General features: G+C 35.7%; 1 protein-coding gene across 5 annotated transcripts in view; it reads right to left on the reverse strand.

Annotated features, from left to right (window-relative positions):
• Positions 1–18,528, reverse strand: part of PEAK1 (pseudopodium enriched atypical kinase 1) — a 204,680-nt gene that overhangs the window by 158,181 nt on the left and 27,971 nt on the right. For all 5 annotated transcript variants that reach the window (XM_031440780.2, XM_031440779.2, XM_031440776.2 and 2 more), the window contains exon 2: positions 5,858–5,919. The gene's annotated coding sequence lies outside the window, so the exon portion shown is untranslated. The remainder of the gene's footprint in view (positions 1–5,857; positions 5,920–18,528) is intronic.

Raw genomic sequence — 18,528 nt, forward strand, 5'->3', positions numbered from 1 at the left:
ACACTTGATCCCCACAGCTTCCTCAGCTGTGGTTCTAAAAGAGCCACACAATTGAGAATGATCACGCTGAAGCACCTTACGGGTTAACACAGATAAATTCTGTACAGCCCATATTGTTCTGTATTAAAATTATCTAAAACTGGTAATTTCTAATTATCTATTGTGTAGCATAATCAATTACTGAAATATTCCATCTCTCAATCACCTTGGTTACTTAGTGCAAACATACTCCTCTAAAGCAATTCACATTTAAAGTGTTCCACTTCATTCAATACACATTCATTAAGCACTTACTGTGCACCAGGCACTGTTAGTGCAGGAAATACACCGAATCAGCCCCTACCTTTGGAGGGAGAGGGTATGGCTTACAGATTGGCACATACTACACAATGAAACAAGTGCTATAAAAGAAATGTGTACAAATCACAATGGATATATAGAAGGGGAAGAACTTCATTCATTCTGGGGAAGTGAAGAAAGGCTTGTCAGACTTTCTAACATTTTAACTGAGTGTTAAAGGATTAGCAGGAGCTTGATAGATATACCAGAGTTTGTTCATGAGGAGAGAGGAGAGAAGGACAGACCCACAGCCTATGCAAAGTTGTGTGGTAGAAAAGAGTACTTGTTTGGCAAGGCAACAACAGAGCTCAGAAACAGTAAGGATGCAAAAGCAAGCAGGTAATGACCAGAACAGGGCACAAAGTATCTTGAACAAGCCATGTTAGGAAGTCTGGCATTTATTTCAGTGAAAATGTGAAGCACTAAAAGGTTCCATGCAGGGATGTGATAATCATTTTGGTTTTAGAGAAATCCTTCTGGCCATACAACAAAAAGAAGGAATAAAGCTGGAGGCAATCAAGTTGAGCAGATTTATTAAAAGACTACTAAAATCACTACTACTTCTAGATGGAGTCAACAGGATTTGGTCCTTCTCCAGCAAAGGGCCACGAGGAAGTGCTGCCTTACTAGGTCTCAGCCCAGAGACCACTTTCCACTGTCCTGAAATCCAGAACTCCCAGCTCAAATGGCTGAGCCCATTTCCAGGACAGGTCCTCATGCAGGTATGTGCCACTCTAAGCCTGAAAGGCAGCTAGGGGACAGCTGTAGATGGAAGACAGGGCTGCGGAGAAAGCTTAGACATTTATCACAATTTTTTAAAATGTATATATACACATTATACTTGCAACATTATATATATTATATATTATACATAAACATTTTTACAATATTTTATTATGGTAAAATATATATAATAGTATATACGTATATATACTATGTAAATATATATAATATATACTATATATGTAAGTATATATAATATATACAATACTTGAAATATTGTAAATATTATATATTATATTGCAAATTAGCAATTTCATACCATACTCATATATAAATGAATACTTGTGCCTAGAAACCTAAGCTTTTATGATACATAGTAATGACTTAATTTTAATATTTTTAATTTTTCAAGAAGATCTAAGACAGACAAAAAATATTTCCCCTGAAAGGCAGATATACTAAAGTCAGGATCAATTTACTAGAAAGTCAATGCAATCTGAAGATAGATAAGCCAAACCAGGTGTTGGTAACAGGTTGGTTAAAAAAAAAAATTGGGGAAGAGGGTATCGCTCAAGTAGTAGAGCACATGCTTAGCATGCACAAGGTCCTGGGTTCAATCCCCAGTACCTCCTCCAAATATAAATAAAGAAACCCAATTACCTCTCCCTCATTAAAATAAAAAAAAAAAGGAGAAAAAAACAAAAATCATTTAGTGATTTTTGTGTGGCTAAAGGCAGATATTTGATATACACAAATGAGCTACTGCATTGCACAGTTCTTCCCATTAGTGTACAGAGATGCATTACCCTCACAGTAAACAAAGAGTCAGTGAGCAAAACACTGTAGCAAGCATCTGTTGGCTAATGACAAAGAAAACCATGGACCCTTTGAGGCCAATTTCCTATCAGCTGTAAGCATGGAAGCAGTGAACACATGCACTGCTTTTCAATATCAACCCCAAATAATCATGAAAAAGAAGCTCCTCAGCTTTTGTGCTATTTTGTGGCAAAGGCCTCCCAAGTATTAATTACATATACGCTGAACAAGATAAACAAGACACTTAGAAAGTTAACTCCAAATAAGCAGATGTCAAAACATATAACTGCATTTTACTCTCATTCCACTTTTCTTTGTATCTATATCCATGGGAAGGAGAATTGGCCGACAGAAGGCACTAAACAAAAGTGTAAACTAGGCAAAGTCTGTCTTCTGCATCCAATCACTTTCATTATCGGTTACTTTTTTCTGTCCCCATTTCACTACCTCTTCTTCCTCTCCACCCTATCCCCGACTTTCTTATATCTTCCTGGACCTCTGCTGTAGTGCTCTCTGAGGCCTGCCTTGGCTTCCCTTGCTCCTGCGTTGAACATATTTAATCTGTATTTTCCTCAGAATGTCATGTGACCTGAGAAAAGACCAGCACCCACAGACATCCATAACTCCTTTCCTTCTGCCTCTCCTCCTGTCCTAGACTAATATTTTCACCCAACCTCAAGACTGCACCCTCTCTTGCCTTCTCAGAAACCTTTTAAATGTCCTTTATCTTTCCTATGTATTCAACTTTCTCTTTTCAATAGCATCTCTCCCTCATTGGATAAACACTTCTAAGCCTCTCCCTAAAAAACAACAAAAACTTTTGCTTAAAAGGTGAATAAATGCCAGCAAATGGAACTTACCCTATGGTGTGCTCCCTTTAGTCTCTGCTTTCTCACTCTCCTTGCCCCCATGCAAACTCAGTCCCCAGCCCACAGCAATGTGACTTCTGCGAACACCGTCATATTAAGCCAAGAGTTCTTAACCTAGGGCCGTAGGGTCTGGGAGTAGAATTCAGAAGATCCAGAAACTTGGATGGCAAAATTATTTCTTTCTTTATTTTCTCCAGCCTCTAAAATTACTAACATATACTGTATTTATTAATTTACTAAATTACTACAGGCCTGTCACTATACCTTGTTGGGTACCGTGTTCAATAAGCACATACTATTTTATCACAATTTGTTTGGTAGCAGCATTTTAGTATAACAGGGTTCCTTCGCAATCCTACATATATTATTTCATCCATCTGTAGCAAACTGTATTTTCCAAATATGCTGCAAAAATACTTCCCATTGCAACATGCTCTTCTGTGATATAACTTTGCCACTCCCCCATAAAGATGTAGAATCTAAATTCCTCCTCCTTAAACTTGTAACCAGGAGAGTGTGGCAGAAGTGATACTGAGCGATGTCCAAGGCCAGGTGAGGAAAAGTAACGCAGGTTCCAAGATTAGGTTTGGGGTGGTCCATTAAACAGCGATAGTTACCAGAACAGTTTGGTACCTGGAACTGGAGTGCCGACGTAACAAAACACAAAACATGTGACACTAACTTTGGGATTGGGTGGCAGACACAAGCTAGAAGGGACCTAAGACTCTCACTAGCAAAGCTTGATGAGCCTTGAGGAGGTTACTGGAGTGGCCTTAAAGGAGAGTGAGTAAAACACTCTTGGAAGCTGGAGGAAAGAAGAACCTTATTATAAAGTGGCAGAAATTTTAACAAAACTGTTGCCCGTGCTAAGTCAAAACACAGAAAAGGATGGTAATGAGCTGTTACTTCTAGCTAAGGTAATTTCCAAAGTGTCGACTGGTTTCTTTCACATGTATAGTAGAAGGTGCAGATACAGAGATGAGCTAAATCTGTTTTCAAGCAGAATTACAGGAAATATAAAGGAACCAGCAATTGCTGGGTTCAAAAATAAAACTATTTTCATCTACAACCTCTCCCGGCTAAGCATGTTCAAAGTAAGTAAAGGTCTGAAGACAAAGATTAAATACGGGGTGCTGAAAGGAAAATCTGGCCTCCAGGTAGAGAGGAAGCCAAGGGTGTTACTGAAAAATCCTTTAACACTTGGCTTCTCCTTCTTGATCTCCTTCCCAGTGCCTTTTTCTGTAGGTGTCCACTAAAACTAGATGTGAATGTGCTCAAGAGTTTTGTCCTCTATCCTGAGCAATTTCTCCCTCAACCACTCCTGACAATCTATTGACCTCAAAATCTCTTTCTCTCAAGCCCCTGTCTCCAAAAACTACAGACAGATCTGCACACTTTCACCTGAATATCTCAGAGAAACCTCAAGCTAAATGTTTCAAAATCCTACCCATTTCTACCCCACAACTTCTTTTTATACCTGAACATGCACTGGGAATAAAGAGCACTGCTATCTATTTAATTGCCTAACGTAGGTGTCATCCCTGATTTCTTCCTCTCCCTGCCCCCAACCTCCCCCAATCAGTAGCTAATAATGTCAGGCATCAAGTTCTACAGATTCTACCTGCTAAACCTCTCTGGAGTCCACCCCCTTCAAGTTACAACCTGTCTGGACTACATAGACTTCCAAGTAATCTCCTCATTCCAAATATCTTTCATACTATGTTCAAAATTATCTTCTTAAAACATTATCCATGGTCTTCATTTCCATAATATACAAACAGTTCATACAACTCAATAACAACAAACAGACAACCCAATCAAAAAGTGGGCAAAAGATCTAAAAAGACATTTCCCTAGTGAAGACATACAGATGGCCAAAAGGCACATGCAAAAAATGCTCAGTATTGCTAATTATCAGAGAAATGCAAATCAAAACTACAATGAGGTATCACCTCACACACACCTCAGAATGACCATCATTTAAAAAGTTCAAAAATGATAAATGTTGAAGAGGGTGTGGAGAAAAGGGACCCTCCTCGACTGTTGGCGGACATGTAATTTGGTGCAGCCACTATGGAAAACAGTGTGGAGAGTCCTTAAAAAACTAAAAATTGACTTACCCTTTGATCCAGCAATCCCACTCCTGGGCATGTAACAAGAGGAAATTCTAATTCAAAAAGACACATGCATCCCAATGTTCATAGTAGCACTATTTATAATAGCCGAGACTTGGAAGCAACCTAAATGTCCATCAACAGATTACTGGATAAAGAAGTTCTGGTGTATACACACACATACAGACACACAGACACACACACACACACACAGACACACACACACACACAATGGAATACTACTCAGTCATAAAAAAGAATGAAATAATGCCATTTGTAGCAACATGGATGGACTTAGAGATTATCATACTAAGTGAAAAAAGCCAGAAAGAGAAAGACAAACACCCTATGATATCACTTATATGTGGAATCTAAAAAAATGACACAAACTTATTTACAAAACAGAAACAGACTCACAAAAACAGTAAACAAACTTATGATTACCAAGAGGGAGAGGAGGAGGTACAGGGATAAAATGGAAGCTCAAGATTTGCAGATAGTAACTACTATATATAAAATAGATAAACAAAGTTCTATTGTCTAGCACAGGGAACTGTACTCAGTATCTTGTAATAGCCCATAATGAAAAAGAATGTGAAAAGGAATATGAATCACTTTGCTGTACACCAAAAATTAACACAACATTATAAATCAACTATACTTCAAAAAAAAAGTCATATTATAATGCCAATATCTTTCGCAAATGTTTGTCAGAGAACAGCAGTGTGAACTCCATCTTTGAGTACCAAAAACAATGGAAAAATCCACTTAAAACTGTTTTAATCACTAGAACCAGCTTCACTTATTTCAAATGTCCTACAAACTAAATGTAAGCAAGCTATATACATAGCTTTATAATAAATAATATTTGCCTATTAAAACTCTCAGAGGAAAAGACATTAAATTTCTAATGCCTTAAAATTTTCAGAAACAATTATTTCTCATTATAAAATATATTTTAAGAAGCAAAGCAATTTTATGAATAAAATATCTCACCTTGGTTTTCAGACAAATCCACAAAAAATATCTACAGCGTAAGTTCCAGCTTAGGCAGACACCTGAATTGGGGGAAAAAAGGGAAAAGACATGGTCAATATCACTAAATCTCAGTAGGAAAGTTATCTTTTCAAGAGGAGAACCGTAACAAGATCATTTACACACTAAACTTTTGTGTTCACGTTGTCGTTTAGAAACCTGTAAAATGTCAAGCATCTTAATTCTGCTAGACTTTCTATTATCTATAATTATTTAAGGATTATTGACAATCCTTGAAATAAAAAAAACTTATCAAAACATATACTATTAATAGGGGAAGGAGGGGATCAATTCAAGAAAAATACTTTCACCTGCACAAATCCTCAAAAGAAAAGGCCTTTTCTAAAGGTCTGTACTCCTAAATCACCGTCATGATCTCCCATCCTCACAAAAACTACAGAATTCAAAAATCTGGAAATGTAAAAGTAAGCCAACAGCAAATGTTTATAAAACTTAGGTAAAAGGGAAGGTTAAATAAAACAAATGGCTAATAAATTATAAGAATTTCATCTACATTGGCAAAGAAAATGAAATTTCTGTCACCAATAAAATTAGAGTTATTTTTAAAATAATAGTCACTAGTGCTGTTTCAGATCTCCTCCTTCCTAGACTCACAGTAGGATTGCACTTCACTGCCCTGTTGCAGCTTAGTTGTGGCTGTGCGACTTGTTTTAGCCACTAAAATGTACACAGACATGACACGAGATATTACCAGGCATAAGCTTTAGGAACCAGCACACAACTGGAAAACCAACCCAGTGTATAGCGACTACGGAAGCAAGTAACCAGATGGAGCTCTGATCCGTGGTTCACTAAATGACTCCAGAAAGAGAAAGCGAGAAGACCTCCTGCTGATGTGTGCTAGACGTGCAGCAGGAGCAAAAAATAAATTTGTTGTACTAAAGAACTGGAAACAAACTAAATGTCCAAATAATTAGTTAATAAGTTAGAATAAGCAATCATTAAAATTATGTATCAAAAATGCTTAATGACGAATAGAGAACCTGTGTGAAGTGCATATATGGGAACTTTACGTACTATCTGAGATTTGGGGATTGTTACTATAGCTGTACTACGTGCTCGATTTTTCTGTATACGCAGTTCTAGAACAGGCAAAACTGATCTACAGTGACAGAAAGCAGACAGGTTGTTGCAGGAGCCAAAGGTTGTGTGAAAGAAATGACTGCAAAGGAATTATAAGAGAAACTTTTAGGTGTGATGGAAATGTTCTGTATCTTGACTGTGGTGGTGGTTATAGGGATATACATTACTCAAAACTCATTAAACCATACTGCACACAAATATTTTACTAAAGTTGATTTTAAAAATAAAATTAAAAAATGCTTAATGACAGGAAAATGCTCATCTACTGAGTGATCTGAACTACGTATAATACATACATTTGCACAGAAAAAGAAACAAAAAATGCAGTGTTAATAGTACTTTACTTTGCATAAAGATTACAGGTAATTTAAATTTTTTCATGTTTTGTATTTTCAAACTGCTCCAAGTAAGTGTGTATTTTTGTTTATGTTAATACAGTATTTTATTAAGAACTAGATCCTGAAGTCTAGAATCAGTTTGAGGTTTTATTAATTTATTCATTCAGTATTTATTGCATGCCTTCATGTACAAACAGCATTCTTAAGTGGTTGGCAATATGCTCCCACACTTGGGTGTGTCTCCCCAAGGCTCAGCTAGACGCGCCTTCCAAGTGATCACTGCAGCCAGTGAAAGTGTAAGCACCAACAATCTGCAAGCCACATCTGTTTAGCACCTTTACACTCACAAACGTACAGGTAGGTCATGACTATTTTTAAGAACTGTACACATTAACTAACCTTTCTGAAAAAAGAGCTTAAAATGTCTATAATGTTTAATACTGTACAAGTATCATGTTTTGAATTTATGTATTTTGAATTAGTGGGAATATATTTATAAGGATTATATGCATTGGTAACTTCATTAAACATTTTTATGATTTGAGCATTTATTTACTTAAAAGATTAAAAGTTTTTACAACTCTAAAAATGGCTAAAGTGTTAAATACTATAAAAATAGTAGAAAATACAAATGAAACACAAACAGATAAATGTGGCAATGGAGACAGCATTAAACACAAAGAAGAACAAAGAGTATTAGGTGAATCAAGGAGAAACAGCCAATATATATAACTAATAAGTTATAACCAACAAAGAAGGATACAATAGGAAGTATTTGTCTCAGCAGTGAGCATTGCAATTCAAGATGGGGCACAGGAGTTAAACATGAAAAAGTGCACTAATTCCCCAAGACAAAAAGATCTGACGTAACCACTCTACTGCAGGGAATACATAGGATGCAAAAAACTGGAGAGAACATATAGGAGAGTCTAATCCAGAAATGATTTTAAACCAATGGGCACAGAGATTAATGACTGTTTAGTCACAACTGTATATGTTGCTTCCTCAAGTTTGATGATTAGACTTACTATGTGTTGTATCCAAAAAATATTAAACTGTTCACAGTTTAAAATAAAGCACAAATTATATTATTTATGCTAATAACCATTAAGAATTACTAGAACAATGTGTGCTTATCAGCTATTAAATGTGAATAAAATAGACGTCAAGGATATAACACAGGAGATATGTGTGTGTTAATCAGATATATGTGTGCTACAGATAGTAAAGATGAGTAAAATATCTCAGACATCAGGGGGTTTTCAAGGCACTTAGAAATGAAGGACATAATCTGAAACACAAAATTATCAAGATGCAAGAAAATGAATGGAGAATTCTCAATATGTATTAGCTCCCTGACCCTTAGAAAATATAAATTATAAATGGTCAATAAAAATACAGGCAAATGAAAAAAACTAGTAGACCAAACCAAGCTGGTCTTGGTTTCTAGAATCCTTAAGTAATAAGCACCCCAATCAACAAAATCAGAGTCAAACTACAGCCTGAAAGCCAAATCCAGCCCATTCATATTTTTTGTCTGGCCCTTGAGCTAAGAATAGTTTTCACATTTTTTAAAAAAGGAATTTTTTTTTAATAAGGAATATGCAATAGACAGTATGTAGCCACAAAATTTAAAATATTTACTGTCTCACCCTTTACAGAAAAAGCTTGCTGACCTCTGAACTAAACAGTTCATAAGTGGGTGAAACAGGTCTTAGTGGTGGCTCTGATCCAGAGACTGAAAGTGTGCCATGGTGTCATACTACATCAGAACTGGAAGGAAGCTTTAAAATCATCCTTCTTCCCCATCAAGTTACAAAGTGGGTGTCTAAGGTCCAGAAGCTTCAGTCTTCCTGGTCCACTATCTTCTAAACCCAAGGCACTTTACATCATTACAACATTGGCCCCCTTTTCTTCTGTGGGATAATTTGAAAATAAGAGAGATGTACAGTAGAGTAAATACATTCTCCTCCAACTCTCACTGAGCCCTCCTTATAGATAAACTGACCAAAGTGAGCTACTGATAATCCAATTTGGCTGGCTCAGCATAAACGGTTGTTTCTGTTTTCTCAGCTTCACCCCCTTCTACTCTGTTCATATATCCTCCATACCAAGCAAATGAATCTACTTACCATTCCTGAAAAAGCACCCTGTTCTTTTTGTCCTGAGGACCGTGGTTTATGCTGTTTCTCTCCTATGGACAAATCCTCCCTTCTCCACCTATCCAAATTCCTACCATCCTTCATGGTCCAAGTTGACAACCACGACACCTTCAAGAAGCTTATAATCCAATAAAAAACATAGTTCATGTACACATAAAAAAGTAAAAAATAAGTATCCCAATAGTTGTGACAAACAAAATGTAAAATTCTAAAGAGTAAATGTCATAGGAAATGTTTAGGTAAGGCTTTGGAAAAACCTTTCAATAAGATGTTAAAGGACAGAGAGAGGAAAAGTGGGCATTCCAGGAAGTGGAAATTGAATGAACAGAGGTACAATGGGGCAATTTGCTATGGCAAGGATTCTCACCATCTTTTTGTTTCCCCAGATTTGGCTTTAGCCAAGTGATGGCCTACAAAATGTTAATTTCTAAGGTAACTGGGCCACCCATGATACGGAATAAGTTACCAAAAAAAGATGTAATACGCTGGCTAAGGTAATCAGTATTCAGAGTGTAGTCTATTCCTGCTTAAGTTTTCAGACAGTCTTTGTGAACAACAAAAATACAACATACCTACAGAACCAAATATAAATTTTGTGCATTTAAGGCTGAATTTGTTATCTTCATAACATTAAGCGTACCAAAAGAGCTGAAAATCTTCACTTTTTTTTTTTTTTTTGGCTTCCTTTTCACTGAGTAATTTTATTCTACGGATGGCAAACTTCACTATTTTGTTCATTTCCTACCTAGGGCCTAGTAGGTGCTACCTAAATACTTGTTGAAAATACTGAAAATACTCCTCGTTTCTAACTATTCAGAGTAATAAGAAGCAGAGGGAAAATAATGTTAATTGAAAATGTTGTAAAAATGAAGTCATAAAAAAACTTAAACATTCTTTCAAACCATCCTTGAAGCAAATAATCTGTTCACAAGTAACTCAAACTTTAATTGTAAGCCTTTGTTGGAACACTACACACACACACACAAACATACCATCAAGATGGTCATTTTTACTAAATTTAGCTTGAGGGAGAAAATCATATAATTTGATACCCAGAAAAATGCCAGCATGTCACCTTTATATTCCACACAATTCCTTGAACATAGTGGATGCTTTCAAATCATTCACTGAATTGAACAGTCATAGGGAAATTTTTTTTTGCTTTCCACATGAGTCCATTATATTTCAAAGGCATGAATCATCAACTCTGGAAATAAAAGCAGCACTTGCACCACTACACCACTACACATGCCCGACATATTTCAAGAGCTCTCAGAAATAAGAAGAGATATCCATAGATATGTTTCCTAAATTACACAAGTATAAGAAGATACGTCCTTTCACTGCTGTAGATTTGCTATATTTAGATGGCTCTGAATTGAATTATTCAAGCATATACAAATACAACTTTGAAGGGGTCCACATATTTGCTCCTGACGGTCTGGAAACAAAAGCTGCTATTGAGATAAAAGATGATAGGCAACAGGAATCTGACAGGCTAGTAATTTACTTCATTTTCTGCACATTTGAATTTGTAGGCCTCCACAGTCATTAAGCAAAACTAGTTTCACGATGTCAGTCAAAAAGCCTCATGGGCAACAGTTTTATGTCATTAAAAAAAAACTACCATCCTCAATCTGTTTGAATTTGTGTCTGCTCATTAGAAGTGAATCAGGAAAGAAGTTTTTTAAATTGTACACTTGCCCTATCAATGTTTAGTATAGCCCTAAACTATGACAAAGTCCTATTCTACCTTCTTACCTTGTGCCTGAAATAATTTAGATATAGTTGAAGAAATCAAATATCAAACAGTATAGTAGTTTTCTACCAAAAAAATGGAGCAATTTCAAAGATACAAATGTGCTCTTAATATATATTTATTCAGCTTAAAAATCCAGGGTAAGAGAAACACATCTTTGTCTTCCGTCTCTCCTACTTGTTGATCTCTAAATCCACTATTCTTTCTCACACTCCTCTGCCTTTGCAAATGCCATTTTCCCCTCAGCTTGGTTCGAATCGTCTTCTCAAATCTGAGTATGGCAAATTTCTAGTCCCTATGGAAGTCTTAACTGGTTTTCCCCAAAAAAAGGCTCATGTAATCTTTCCACTATGTACGGTCTACATACTTCCATTAGGTACTTCTCAAACTGGGTAATAACTCTTGACTCTTACAGTCAGAGAACTGAACATTCTTGGCAAAGGTAATATTCAAATGGTACACACCAGTACAGCCCTAAGGGATGTAGTAAAGAACTTCTGTAATAGTCTGGCAAACAGTCACTGCTCCAAATTCCATCAGCCCTAAGGTGATGGGCTTATGGTGGGCTGATGGCCCAGTCTCACAACCATCATCAGCACCACAACTTAGCAACAAAAGCAGCAAAACTTGATACAGTACAAAGGATGGAGGGGTCCTTCAAGACACTGAATCCAGCGCTATGGCCATCTTGATTGGCTGATGCCTATGCTGTAGTGACTGGTAAATACTCTGAATAGCACCTCTTTGTACCCAAAGCCTAGGACACAGCCTAGCATATGGTAGACCTTTACTGAACCATTAATCCTGTATCAAAATAATGAATGAATTAATACAAACCCTACTCAATGACCCAAAGCCAATGTGTATGCTGTCAAAACTATGTAGACAATGATCAGATTGGCAAGAAAAATCTAGGTTGTTAAGTCCAATGCAGGAAAAGTGGTCAAGTCTGCCTACTTTCCATTCAGAGGCTTGCATTCAGCCTCTGATAAAATAAATGTTTAGTTTAATAATGTAGGCAAAAATCTTCAATGTGATACTCTACAGAGTATATGACAATTTTTTTTAACATTATTAAACAAAGTTCCTATAAAACCATATTCTCTATAAAAAATACCACAGTGATCACGGAACTTTAATCAGGGTCTCGGATAGGAAGACAGATTATCACTAAGGAAGAACACAAGTTATTAATTCAAATGGAGACAAAAGGCAAGAATGAGAAGAGTCAGTTCATTATGAATCACATGTCTAATTACAGATGTTTGCTCGGGGCTTCAGATGCTTCCAATTAGTTTTACTTGGTATATTAATTATAAGTAGAATACCATGAGAGAGTTTTCTAATCACAAGAGTTAGTATACTAAGTATGCAAGATCAGATTTTAAGTTATCACACCTTTATAATAATTAAATTTTCAGTAATACATGATAATTATTTTGAAAGTCATCAATAAAATATGTATCACATTAAGATCAAGTTACTCAAAACACTACTCAGGTAGTGATGGAATCTTAAAAAAATCCATAAGGGAGAATGTGCATAGCTGACAGCAGGATGAATATATAGCTTTAATAAGAATTCTGAACTTATAAATAGTGATATACCAATTATTTTAGGCCACTTACTTTTTGGTAGAAAAATTGTCTTTCAGTCATGCTATACGGAGTTTCAGAGAGCTATAAGTTTAAAATATTAAAAATAACAATGGAAAGAATAATAGCAATATTTTTAAAAAAGAGAAGCCTAATTATCTAATTTCTACACTGTCCCATTAATCTAACATCAATAATTGGTAAAACAATGCTATGCTGCTAATGAAAAATTCTCAAAGGTGACAAAATCTCAAACAAGAAGCACCATGTATATATTTAGAAGAAATCAAAGAAAACCAATCTGACTTCTTTGTGGTTATTAACTTAGAAACAAGAGAAGAGAAAATAAAGACTATAATATATTTTAATTCTAATAAAAGCTTTTAAAGCCTCACTAACCCTAATTCAAAACAACCATGTAAATTAGCTTGGCTATTAGAGCTACCATATTAGCACTACCATAATTACAAATTAGCATTGGTAATTAGCACTACCATTAGCAATACCATATTCATATTAGCACATACCATATGACTTTAGACAGAGAATGTATACAAAGGATAGTTTAGTAATAGTAACAGTAGTGACCATGTATTCACTATAGCAGACAGAAAGCAAGGTGATTTACATAGATCGTTAATTTTCACAACCATCTTGCAAGGCAGATAATCATCCCTACCTTGTTGATGATGAATCTAGAAATTATCTTGCTAAGGGCAGCTAGTAAGCAGCAGAGGAAAGATTCAAACCACTGCTCCACTGGCCCTGTGCTGGCTGTTATACTCACTGCCTGGCCAGACAGACTCAATGGAATTAAAGTAAGCCAACTTAGCACTGAAATTCCATAGTGTATTAGCTGTCCTAAAGGGATGAAGTTAAGACTATGATCCACTATCCCAACAGCTGTGACCATCTGAATATCTAAGGAAAAGAATAAAACTTAGTAATTACATTCGTGACCCTGATTTGGGAAATCAAAGATGTTGCCAGTCAGCTTAAAAGTTGTCACAAAATTCTATTTTCATTAAGCTCACTTTGATCTAAATAAAATAAAATAATTAAAAATAAGTTTTAAAAAATTACTAAACACTTAAATGTACAAGTAGCAGAATGCTGAGGAAGGGGAAATATGAAATAAGAGAATGTAAATTTTATACTGTTAGAATCTTCTATGAAGAAGTTCTAAATGGGATATAGGCATTCATGACAGAGAATCAAAGAGCTAAGATCCACTGTCATTATAAAACAAAACATGAATTTCGATAAGGACAGATATAAGTTAAAATAGATGGGATGATGAGAAATAAATTGAGTCTGACTGAAAGACAAGTACTGAAAATAACCTTTTTCCAGTTTTGTGAACACATAACAAATTGAGAAGAAAATTTACTGTTAGGTTTTAAAAGGCAGTTATCTTGAATCTCTCTCTTCTCCAAAAAAATGACCCTAAATAAATCAATATGTAAAAAGTCCCTACATACCTAACAAAAGTGCACCACAAATGTCTGATGAACAGTAAAGGGTTTGCCTAAATGAAGATGAAAAGTGAAAATGGAGACAAAAAGGAAAACTAAGGGAGAAGAACTGACCTTTCTCCAAATTCCTTCTCACATAAGTAGTACGTGCTCTTAAGGCTCTTTACTAAGAACAAACTACTTCAGAATACAACTGCCCTGGGAGAAATCTCCTTATACTGTGCCCTAAGAAACATCACCTCTCTCCTGAGAGACCTTACATCCAAATGATATCTTCCCTTCTTATCCGGAATAGTCCCTTTCTGGATTTATTTTCAATCCCTGTACATCCCAGAGCATACTCCTGAGGACCAACCTTTCTGTTTCTACTGGTTTTCTGAATCAAGTATTAACCTTTAATCAGCATAAAAGAAAATTTTTAAGTTTTTTTTTTTTGACACAGAGGAACCCTGGTGCAACAAGGATACCTTATATAATGCAAATACAATCTGAATTTTGAAAAGCACAGGCATCCTTCAGAGATGAAGCCATCTGAAAAGAAGTGTTTTCAAAAGACTTTGATACATGAGTTATTTTCTACCTTTATTTTAAAGAAACCCCACCTTTAACAAAAACTGTTATTATTTACTAATCTTTCACCTTGTTTGTGAATGCCTGGAATAAACTCCCACATCTTACTTATCACCTGCTGATTCAAAAATCACCTTAGAACCCAACTCCTTGGTTGACCTAATAAAACTTGCTGAGCTTGCACACATAAAGACTGTACGTGGCATATTTTTCCTAGCACACCAATACCTATGGTTGGACAAGCTGAGACCAAGGGTGACTGCCCTCTCCCCATTATACCAAATAACTAGCCTATAATTTGAATATGCTATTATTTTACATATGAGTTTAAAAAGAAAAACTTGCCTGCCTGTCATATTTTCTGAAACTATGAACTTCTAAGGACTGCACTGATTCTGTATAACAACACCACACACATATTGCAAAATTTTGTAGATCTTATTATACTTTTGAAAAGGTCAGCTACCTAACAGTTTTAGGAAGCATCTCATTTCTTCTTTTTTTTTTAACATTTTTTATTGATTTATAATCATTTTACAATGTTGTGTCAAATTCCAGTGTAGAGCACAATTTTTCAGTTATACATGAACATACATACATTTATTGTCACATTCCTTTCTCTGTGAGCTACCATAAGATCTTGTGTATATTTCCCTATGCTATACAGTATAATCTTGTTTATCTTTTCTACAATTTTGAAATCCGGTCTATCCCTTCCCACCCTCTGCCCCCTTGGCAACCACAAGTTTGTAGTCTATGTCTATGAGTCTATTTCTGTTTTGTATTTATGCTTTGTTATTTTGTTTTTGTTTTTGTTTTTTAGATTCCACATATGAATGATCTCATTTGGTATTTTTCTTTCTCTTTCTGGCTTACTTCACTTAGAATGACATTCTCCAGGAGCATCCATGTTGCTGCAAATGGCATTATGTTGTCGGTTTTTATGGCTGAATAGTATTCCATTGTATAAATATACCACAGGAAGCATCTCATTTCTTTAGCAAACTAATAAAAGATGATCTCTCTGTCTTTGACATATATGGACAGTGTAAGTTATTAAGCAAGGCTAAATGAAATGATGTAAAGAAATTCTTGCTTCTTGTAGAGTATGAAATTCAGTAGTCCAACCAACAGGAATCTTGCTATTTCAAGCTATTACTTACCTTACAAATCGTATTTAATTAAGGTTACAGTATATAGGGTTTAATTATAGTTTGCTATTTACTGTATTTTAAAGTTATTGGAAAATAATAAAATCTTACCCTTTGCTGATACTCTAAACACATTTTTAACTGCACTGTGTGGTATAAATTTATAACAGTAACATTTTATGTTTTAGTGGCTTTTGGGATGCCAATATCATTGCATACTTATTTGTTAAAATAAATGAATCCTTTAAAAAATCACACTGCCAGTTCTCCTTGGCCCCAGAAAATAGACATGTCAGAAACTTGACTGGAAAGCAAATAAATCAAGATACATTTGATATGCTATTAAATGATCCTGAAGACCAAATCTGGGTCAAACTACAAAAGGACTCTCAATCTCTGCTACCAAGGAGAATTCTGTTAATTCATTCGCATACCATTCATAGAAAAGAGGTCATCAACATGTCCTTAGACAAGCAAAATATATCTGCTGAGATGGACTGTGTGTAAGTGTAAGGATTTTGCTTTTCTTCGCCTCATCTTTCCTTGATCTGCAAGAAACTATAGCCCAGCAGAGGCTGTCTTTAATTGATTTGTCTCTAAAGAGATAACTGTTTAAACAGCCTGATCAAAAAGCATTGCAGCCCTCTCCATTGGGTTACAAGTTATACTGGCAATGAATTAACTGTGTTCAGTTAGATAACAGCAAAGAAGAAGAAGGCAACCTGCAATAGTGCTGAGAATACAAGGTAATGCGAACATTTTCCCCAAAGAAATAAAAGTATTTCAAATGTAAACTCAAAGATCAGTGAGGCCCTTTGAAAGAGGGTCTAGAGGCTTTTATGAAGGGAAAGTTTTCCATTTACAGTAGTACTTGCCCAGGAGACATCAAAACAAAATGCTGGTCACTACAACGGGGCCTGTTTTAACGAATCACGTACAGATCTACAAACTCATTCCATCCTATGCAAAAAGCTAGTTTTCAATCCTCAGTTAGAACAACTACCATTCCTGTTCTTTCTAGTACTAAAAAAAACCCAGACTTATCTTCCTTGACAATTACTAAATGAATGTATTATATTTCCTTGCCTGGCAGTTGAATAAACTCAGCTTCGTTTTATTTTGTTTGGTTTTGTTTTTTAGCCCCAGTGGCCTTTGTTTTATTTTTTGACACACTGACTGTTTAAGGATACTCTGTGCCTTTCCTCCACCAAAAGCAGATCAGAACTGGCTGAGGAGTTTGTGCTGGTCAACAGCACGGTCTGCCCTCTCAATCAGTAATACAGGCTGGTGCGCCTGAAAAGCTGCCCAACAATGAGAGTCACCACTTCACCAAAACAGCAATGCTGTGAATAATAACTGAAAGTGCTAGTAAGCAAGGTGTTGGAAGGTAGGACATAACTGACTTTTAAAGACAAACTTCCTTTTTATCCTCTTTCTGTTTATCGTGTACATAGTCCAACTGTCCAAGAGAGAAGAGAAAATCAATTATTAACAGTTGATTGTCCCTCAAAAACAGGCATCCCCCTACTACTACAAATAGCAGATAGATAGGTGTGTTGCTGGAAACCCTGGAACCCCACATTCACCAGCCCAAGACTACCTACCTTTAATCACACAGCCTTCTATGAGGGACTTATGCCTTAGGTAATTTCAGAGTGAAGGATATTTGCTAATTAAAAAAAAAGTTTTATTTAGATAATACAAACTAATAATATGATTTGTTTTATTGAGTCAGACTCAATTCCCCAGCACATCCCAAGGTTTTCTCTCTCCATTCACAGAGAATATTACAGAGATTCTATGGAACTCAGAAAAAAAAAATGGTACTGTGGATTTTTAAGTTAAGGGAATAACACAATTAAAATCGTGTTTTAAGAAGATTAATAACATAACAAGCTAATATGGAACTGCAGCTGGGAGATAATGGAAGCAAACAAACCAACTCAACATGAGATAACTGGTCCATACAGAATAAGACAATGGCTGTTGGAACAATAAAGGAGAACTGAACCTGACGTAATCAACAAACCTCGCTTTCTATTACAAGTTCAGTTCATCCTGGGAATAAGGTAGATGCAAGTTATTATTTTCTTAATTTGTAAGAAGAAAGGGAATCTTAAGAGTTCACTTGTGAGATCCTAAGGTCTTCATTTTCCACCCAAGTTACAGAGTGCCTAAAATCCAACCACCAGGAAATCATTCTTTTCAATTACAACATGCTATTGTCCTGACATTTTCTGCCAAAATACCCTAGAAGGAATAATCTCATAAGTACTCATTTAGCCATTATTGATGCTTTCATGGCAATTAGCTTGCCTGCCTGCTTTCTCCACATGCACCCACCTCCATCCCCACTCCCTTCTTCATAAAAAGGACCAGAGCAAAAGCAAGGGTCCAAGAACCTAATTTTATCTGACCTGGATGTGAGACTAAAAGAGATTAGATGTTTTGCCAAAATTAGTAATGAAATCAGAATCA

Source organism: Camelus dromedarius, chromosome 29 (genome assembly GCF_036321535.1).
Source record: "Camelus dromedarius isolate mCamDro1 chromosome 29, mCamDro1.pat, whole genome shotgun sequence".
NCBI lineage: Eukaryota > Metazoa > Chordata > Mammalia > Artiodactyla > Camelidae > Camelus > Camelus dromedarius.